The sequence below is a fragment of the Pyxicephalus adspersus genome, chromosome 9 (assembly GCF_032062135.1).
Source record: "Pyxicephalus adspersus chromosome 9, UCB_Pads_2.0, whole genome shotgun sequence".
Classification (NCBI taxonomy): domain Eukaryota; kingdom Metazoa; phylum Chordata; class Amphibia; order Anura; family Pyxicephalidae; genus Pyxicephalus; species Pyxicephalus adspersus.
Genome location: NC_092866.1, coordinates 10,328,434 through 10,337,738, shown reverse-complemented (window position 1 = coordinate 10,337,738; position 9,305 = coordinate 10,328,434). Strand labels below are relative to the sequence as shown.

General features: G+C 42.0%; 1 protein-coding gene across 3 annotated transcripts in view; it reads left to right on the top strand.

The window, feature by feature from the left end:
• AP1G1 (adaptor related protein complex 1 subunit gamma 1) overlaps positions 1–9,305 on the top strand; it is a 36,819-nt gene that overhangs the window by 1,227 nt on the left and 26,287 nt on the right. The gene's annotated exons all lie outside the window — the stretch shown is intronic.

Here is a 9,305-nt window from a genome sequence, read left to right as displayed (position 1 = left end):
CATCCCCCAGAGCAATGCAGGGGCCCCATTAAATTACATTTTCACATCCCCCAGAGCAATTCAGGGGCTCCATTAAATTACATTGCCACATCCCCCAGAGCAATGCAGGGGCCCAATTTATCAACACTGCCTTCTACTAACAATGCTGCTTTTTCCAGTGCAGTGCAGGGCCCAAATAAATAACACTTCTGCAACCTCCAGTGGCAATGCAGCGGCGGTCCTATCTACTAACACTGCCTCATCCCCCAGAGCAATGCACGGCCCCATTTATTAACACTGCTGCTACTGCCAGTGCAGTGTAGGGCCCCCAAAGAATAACACTACTACTTTTCCCATAGCAATACAGGGCCCCAATAAAAAAATCCTTCTGCATCCCCCCAGGGGCAATGCAGGGGCCCCAATCAATAACACTGCCGCTTCCCACAGAACAATGCAGGGCCCCTTAAAGAGGAACTAAACTCAAAAATGCCTAAAACAAAAAAAATCGGGTCCCACATTGTCCCGGCATCCGGCACGCCGGGCACCGCCATTTTTTCCTCTTCTTCTGGGTTCTTCTTCCTGCGTCACACAACCCAGGCGCAGGATCGGGTGACGTAGGTTGGAAAAAAAAACTTGCTGATTCACTGCGCATGCGTGAGATCTGCAAATTTTTTCTCTTTTCACGAAAATGCTCCTGCGCAGGAGAAGGAGCAGCCAAGAGCCTCCTGGGATGTGTGACGTAGGTGTCCCGGGAGGCTTTACGCTCCCATTCATTCTCCAGTTGTCTACTCTTTTTTTATAAAATTAAATTTCCGAGTTTAGGTACGCTTTATGTAACACTGGCGCTGATCCTTTTTATTAGGGTGTAGAGTATGTCATATTGGGGGAAAGGGGGGTTGTGCATCATTGTGATATTAACCTTTGCATTCTGTAGATATCCCAGGTCATATGGGTAACGTTTTTCGAAGTCTTCAGCTCCTTGTTGTGTTTTGGTGATCCTAAGCTTACTAATCCTAAATTTAGTTAGGTCACTTCCAGCGATAAACCTGCAGGTGACCCCCCTGCTATATGAAAAATGTTGGCTTTCAGGGAATTCTCTGTCACACATTAGAACACAAGGTTCCTCTCTGTAGGTTGCTGGAGCTGTCATATTGCAAGGTCTGGGCGTGCCTCAGCTTAAAAGTTAACATTAGCATGGGGTGTCCTGGTACCTGGCATCATATTATACACCAATCTTGTGCAGTTAAATCTTTATTTTTGCTTTAGTGACATTTCATAATATTTGCTGTGTATACAATTATATTCTGTGAGTAAATGGTGACTTTTCCAGATGGCATTGTGGGTGAAATCCTTAGCTGAGTGTTTCTGCAGGTCAAATGAAAAGGAACCGGCTGGGCCTAATGTGCACGATGCCTTTGCAGACTTTCTTCTAAAGATGCTAACTGTCCTATTGGACCTTAAATATGTTAGCGACCCTGTCACCAATAAAAGGGAGCCTGGACTGAGTGAAGCGTGTGCAGATTTCCTCCTTAAGATTCTAGCTGTCCTAGTGACCCTGTCACCAGACTTTTCTTGTCAACCATTGCATTGCATATTTTCTTTTCTTGTAATGCCGCCCATGGCTAAACTGGAGGTCCTCATACTACAGCTGGGTGCCGCCATCTTGGATGTGATGTCACCAACCCCAGCGAATTTGGAATGGTCACTCAAATTATACTTTGTAGGATGTAAATGGCTGCGCTTGGGAAGTGACCACTCAATTGCTGCAAATGAATAAAAATGTTATAGATAGGAAACATTACAATAAGGCATGACAAATAACGGATTTTTCTGTCCTTTTAACTGGTGACAGGGCCTCTTTAGGTTTCAGCTCTGCAGGTTTCATATTTGATAACAGTCAGTTCTTTACTGATTGGAGAAGATCAACCGCCACAGCAACGGAACCCGAGGACATGAAGGTCAGCTAACTGACCTCACTGACAGCTAACTGTCACCCAACTCATGAGACCTTAAATCCGTTGCTGCTCTGGATCCCAGAATAAATTCTTCAATTAAGATGATTCTGTAAAGAATTTCATATTGGAAATGGGCAAACCAGTGAGCTTTATGAATCTGAATACAGAGTCCAGGTTAAGGGGAATATTTTATCTGAGAATGGCTTAGGGCATGGGGAGTTTGAGGCGAGAGGTCACCTAAGGTTTACCAGTTGCTGGCTGATCTAATGATGATAACACATACCTTCTTCTGTGTTTGCAAAACAATACCTTGTACCAGATCCAAGCATGTAAAGACCAACTGAACGTTCTGTAAAAATTGTGCAGTTTAAGGTTACTAATATAAAGAGTGTGCAAACTTGAGTTTTCTTTAGAAAGCTACAGCAGAGTAACAAAGCCTGCCCTCCCACCAGCATGTTGGTGGTTCAGTATGCAGTAGCATTGACCCTGCAGAGTTTTTTCTGCTGAGTTACAACTCAATCGGCAGGACGCCTAACTGGGTTTGTCAGACCTCTGCAGAGAGACTACTGTTTCTACACATAGAAAGGCATGGGCATGCTTTTCTCCTAGGTCTGTAGCTGCATGTTTATGTAATTTGTGTGCTGTAATGTGTTTAGGTATTTTAAATGTAAAGCTTGATTGGGCTTTGATGCAACCAGAAACTTTCCCTTTGTTGTGGTGCACTGGGAAACAAGTTGTGCTGGTAAAGGATCCATAGACAATGAATGGAGAAATGCGTATGGTGAAATGTGATTTCTTCTATAGGTTTAAGTGTGACTGGTTTATGTTTTAGTGTATGCTATATCTAAATCTACTTTTTTGTATTGTTGTTATGCCTAAATGTATACGGTTTCTTGAGTGAAATGTGAATCTGTTGCTGACCTGGAAATCCTGCCAATAACAGCCTTTGCTTTGATAATCAGTGGTATCCTGACAACAATAAATCTCTGCCTTGCAATAAACAGCAGGGTTGTCAGCCTGCCATGGAAGCTGCTTAATTTGGCCATTCGGCTTTCCTATGATGAACCTTAAATGCAGCTCAATGGCCGATTGAGCACACATGACAGCCTGACAACGCTTCTCTTTATTGCAAGGCAGAGATTTAGCGTTGTCAGCCTGCAGCAGGAAGTGCTGGTATTAGGAGGATCTCTGTATAAGAAACTGCAACAGGTTCACAAACCATGATAGTATACAGTAATAAGACATGATTCTGAATATATTGAAATAGGAATTGCATACACTGTACGGTACTAGTGCATGTGGCACTGATCAATAAAAACTGGGAGCAGTGGAATTACTGTCTATAGCTAACAGTCAAGCTTCATCCTTCTTTTGAAGGAGGGTAATTTGTTGCTTGGAGCAACATTGTCATCTTTGCTCCGGTTTTCATTAGTCAGTTAAATTGTTTTTCCTTTATTGTGTAGATTATAAGCCTCTGCCATTGTACGTTTATTGGTGCCGAGCTGATAAGAGTCCATCTTCAGTGCCTTATATCTAATATTTACTGCACACATTGTATCATAGGATTATTTTTATTTCAAACAGTGGTCCAATGTCAGGTTATAAAAGAAAGAAAAGAACTGTCTGAGCTGACTCTGGGTTTTCTGATCCAGGCTTTACTTCCTAGTGAACCGTTTTTCTAGAACTGATCCTGAACAGTGGAAGCTGTGCCCCAAAAAGCAGTTGACGTTCTAGTTGCCAATGCCTGTAGAACCCTCCGAAGCTGCCTATCTGCCTCAGTCTGCGTAGTATAATGAATGATGGAGAAATAATGAAACAGCAGGAGTTAGCCTTCACAGAATAAATGAAGCACAATGAGGGAGATTCTTGCACTGTAGGTATACGAGTACAGCTTTCCCTCCAGCAATGAGAACAGTGAGCTGCACAAAAATCTGAGACTAGAAGTCAGCCAGTGCAGTGCCTTAGATCTCCAGTGGATATACATCTAAAGCCTGGCACCCAGGACACATCTTCCATTGCAGTATTCTCCCCAGAATTTTTTTGAACTTGGTGGGAAGAAGCTGTAGGTCGGTGGCGGCCCCTGTATTGTGACCCAACTAAAAATGGCAGGGTGGTCACTGAAAAGTGTCTGATGATGCACTTGGCTAAAAGGGTCTGAGGAGAACATTGCATTGCGTGTTGGGCGAGGCTTTACTTTCTGCTTGCTTATCTGCCCTGCTTACACTTCTAATAACAGATTAGGATTACATTTGTAACTTCCTCAGCATCACTGACCCCTGTTATACCTGTGCAGATAAAGCAAAATGTGCTCTTTGCCCAGTCACCAGTGGGGGAGTGAAGTAGAAAACAGAAAGTTAAAGAGTAAGCTCAGTATTTATCCATCTTTCCATCTCATTAGATCCTGCAACAGAAATACCTTTATATCTGTAAGTTCCTAATTTTGGCTTTCCTGTGGCCAGCACATTTACAGAGTTGGTTGGGGGGTCAGCAGGGCCATATAGAAGACATGTGTATATATATATATATATATAGGGTGGTGGTGAATAACAAAATCCTGTGCAGGTTTTGAGCAGGCTGGCTAATAAACCCATCTGCAGACAAGATTATTTTAGTAGAGGAAATAGCAGTGTTCTCCCCAGCCCCTTTTAACTGGGCGGACCACCCAGCACTTTTCAGCAACCACCCGACTGTTTTTAGGTGGGTCCTGATGAGTTGGGTCACAGTACCGGAGCTGCTTCCCACTCAGCTTAAAAATTCTGGGTTGAGCTCTAAAATATGATTACCTTTGTAATGTATTTTTTTCCGGGCTTATTTTTCTCTCCAGAAACTTTTGTTTAGCCATGTTGGGGCAACTAATCAAAAAGTGGGCAGGTAAGACGTGAAAAAACTTAGTATACTATAAGTGAAGTCTAGCTCTCTCCAGCAGAGACTTCACTGGGAGCTGCTAACTCTCACTGACATCTTAAGCTACGTACACACTTCCAATTATTATCGTTGGTAAACGAACAACGAACGATCCTGCACGATATCTGCGAACGATCGTATAGCACCGATCCTGCACATACAGATAACGACACGATCGTTCGTAGATATTGTACACACAATAGATGCGATCGTTTGAACGATACAGGAAGTTACGTGCACCACAGGAACGTTTGTTCATCACGCATGCTCAGACCATGGACGATCAATGAACGATCGTACACACGAACGATGGTCAACGATCGTCGTCCGATCCGCCGGTCTGGTCGTTCATTTCCAACAACTTTCCTCGTTCGTCGGCATCGTTGGTTACTTTTTTACGAACGATTTTTGCCCAATCGATCGTTCGTCGTTTATTTTGAACGATAAAAATTGGAAGTGTTTACGCAGCTTTACTCTTTACAAAAGCCCAGCATGAGCAACGGTCTGACAACCTGGTGGCTATTGAAAAGGGCTGGGTGGTGCGCCCAGCTAAAAGAGACCATGGAGCTGGTACATCTCCAGCTATAATCAGCTCTGGTGTCAGGTCTTTGTGTAGTCATTTACAAAATGAACCCTGTGATGACACTGCAGCTATTCATTTTGTGAATGGACACATCAGGTACAGGGTACATACAGATACCATGCCAGCATGGGTATTGACCTGCTTCTTCCGGTGTCAGTGGGGGGCTTTTCAGTCCACAAAAATGAAGAACACTTTTAGAGTTCTAAAGAAAAAGACTAATTTTTAGAGCTGGCCTGGATTCTTTACAGGTGACCTGGAACAAACATGCAGGATAGGAGGTCAGACTTTAAAGGTTGTGCACTTGTTCCAAGGTAGTGACTTGTCAAATAATAAAGCCAGGGACAGGATAATGGCTACAAAGCAGCATTGGTGAAGGAAATGAGGACTAGCATTGTTAAGCTTGGCCCTTGAAAATGCTGGTTACCTGGCTGTCATGCTTTTTAGTAGCTCATGAGTTCTATTTTAGGACAAGTAAAGAGTTTTTTTGTTTTTTTTTTAATTTTAAGATTTGGCAGCACCCTGAGCACCTAATTATTGCTTTTTATAATGACACCATTGTGCAATACAAATATTTGAATTATAAGGCTACTTTTCCCACCCTCACTTGTTCTTGTGCTTAGGGGTTTTATGGGAACATAATAGCAGTGTTTATGGAAGCCCGGACAGAAGCAGGGAGGCTGCTGACAGCTAAGCTGATCTGGTAACTGCAGTATATTCAGAGTCACTGAGTCACATGAAGTATACAGATCAGCCTCTTGATTTGCCGACTTGTTCTATTTCATTGATTCTGAAAGTATTGAGGCAATTGGATCCGCAGAAAAAAAACAGAAAGCAAACGGAGAGGGCAAATAGTGGTAGATATGACGGTTAGGCATTACAGTGCATTTTGGAACCAGAACTTTACAGAACTGTTTCCTGAGAGCATAACAGACCATGCAGGTGATATCCTGATTGCAGCACCCTGATTACAGTGACAGTTTATTTACCAGCCTTGCTGTTCTATGGAGTAAAATGAGACTAGTCATTGTATAGATATCAATGAGTAGGTGGCAGGAAGGAGTGACTAGGAGCTGAGTAAGCTAACATTGTGTTCATAGCCTGGATAGCAGAATGTGTATATGACTTGTGTGTGACACTCTAACATATACTTCTGATCTCTGCAATAGAAAACTGGTTTACACTCCCACAAATACATTACAGGTGATTTATATTCTTCAATGGGTCAGACTCCTGCGAAAAGTGATATTTCACTTGTGATGAAAGTCATCCACCCACATAAGACGATTCCTAATCTCATCAGGCTTTGCCATTAAGATGAGCAGGTGTACTATATTTAAAGTTGCTAAAGTTTAAATTTTTGGTTATATATTTGCATATTTACTTGTGTATATGCTTTGTATCCGTCCATTAATATCCTGTAATTCAGAGAAATCTAATTCTTCGCCTTCATTTTGGTGGAGCTTGCTTACACCGGTCCCTGGACTTTTCTATTTCTAACAGTATTTTCCTCTGAAATGTTTTAAGCAGGGTTGGACGAGTCTGTAGGTGGGTGCTGGCTCTTGTGTTATAACCCAACATTTCAGTAATTGCCCAAAAACATTCTGGGCAGATCTGAAAAGTGCTGGGTGGTGTGCCCTGCTAAAAGGAGCTGGGGAGAACCCTGTATAACATGGGGTTGCATCTCTTGGAGTTTATGCGTAGTTTGTTTCTGCTTGGCTTTTGTCATCCATTAGTGTTAATGACAGGGGATATAAAGTCCTGCCGTTGGAGCTTCTTATGCTATGGCAGTTTTTTGGGCACTACCAGTTCGGTACCAAAGCTGCCTATTTCAAAGGCAATCATAACAAAGGTGCAACAAACCATGGCTGATTTATGTGGTGCTCTAAGCTTATTGTTCTGGTTTCCTAACTATAAAAACTCTCTCAGGCCACCATTAAAAGACAAAACTTTCACAGTACTTGTTCTGTCTTTGGCACTGTTCTTGGCAAACACTCAAATCTAATGCTGCTCCTCTTCTGCACTGATCATATATGTTTGCCTACAGCAGTTTTTTTTATGAGAGTTTCTTAAAGTAGATATTAACTTCCTGAGCATTGGCATTTACATAGGATTATTTTCTTTTACCTCAAGTTAAATATTGGTTGTACTTGACCTGAAGTAGTTTGGGCAAAGGATGGTAAGGAAAGGGAATGTACACCATCACCTGGTACTTGTTTTTTTTTTTTTTTTTATTGGGGTTACTTGCTGCATTGGAAGGAGACCAAGAGTGAGTAATCATATCACCAGCAAAATGAATATAACTTTTAAATAGATCACTTTTGTACTTATCTATTTGTTTTTTGTTGTTTTGTAGAAAATTAAAATACCAGCATGGAAATGCCCCAGAGAATGTGCTGGAATTTTACACAATTCATTAGAAGCTTCTCCCCATACACTATTAGCTGGGTGCATCATCCGGCACTTTTTAGTAACCACCCGGCTGTTTTTGGGTGGGTATTAAAACTTAAAAATCTTGGGGAGAAAACTGTAAGGTCATATTAGACAGATACCCCCACTTAGCACCACTTCTAGCGTGTGCACTGTAATGGCCTTTCCCAACTAGAGAACCAAAGTAGATTTGTAGTAGAATTTCAGTAAATCTAATAACATCAAAGTGTATAACTGCGCAAAGCTTAGTTAATCTATGCAATACGGATGTAACTGTATATTTTGCCAGAAAACACTTTACCTCCTCTGTTCTCCTCTGGTGCCCTGGAATCTCAAGCAGTCTTATTAGCCCTGTCCAGGTTTCCTCTAAACTACAGAACTCATCCCTATTTAGGATGAAACAGTCTCAGGTGACAGTGCTGCTTCTCCATCGATACAGGATGCTTTGTTGCCAACTTAGCACAGGATGTGTGTTGCTGGTAGGATCGCCAGGTCACAGCTTTTGCAGCCACCAGATCAAATGACTGGTAAGCTGCACTATAAATGTTTTCTTTGGCTAGGTACACACGTCCAATATTTGTTGTTAAAAAATGAACAACGACAGATCAGCGAATATTCACAATTATTTTGAATGATCGTATTGTGCAGGATTCTGTACATGCTGTAATGATACAATTGTTTAAATATAATCCACCAATAATGTACACACATTAGATAAGATCGTAAGGATGCAGGAAGTGACGTGTACTAGAGAAAGTGTACCACAGAACCATCCACGATCACTGAACAACCGTGCATACAATAGATACCGAACGATCGCCGCTCAAATGGATCCGCTAGAATGAGCATTTGTTTCCAGCGTCATTCTTCATTCATCGGCATCATTGTGCACTTTATTTGTTAACGATTGTCGAACGATCAGTTGTTATTCGTTTGTTTCCAACGACAATTATTGGACCTGTGTAAAGCCTTTGGGTTTTTGTGAGTTACATAATAGCTTTTTTGGGATATAGTAAAAGTTAACTGCAAACAAAAAATATGTTCCTTTTACTATTTTCCACAAAAGCCCCAAAGGATCCACTTTAGTGTGCGCCATGCTTTTTCAAATTCAGACATTTTAGACAAATTTAGCCTTGTAAATGTAGTGGAGACACTGTGCTGTGCACTGACACACTGCCACTGTGGTTGATGACCTCTGTATGGAAATCCAAACTTTCAGTAACCACCCAAAAACAGCCGGGTGGTTACAGAAAAGTGTAGGGTGGTGTGCCCCGCTAAAAGGCACTGGGGATAATATTGAAGAGCAGTGCTGTGGCTAGAGCAGTCCCATCAACTTTAAACTACAGAGAAGCAGATACAAGACCAGTCACCTGCACAAGGTGAGAAAGAAGCAATGACCGGTCTTTATTGCAGGAAACTCCTACACACAGGCAAAGTACAGTTGTTGCATGCTGGAT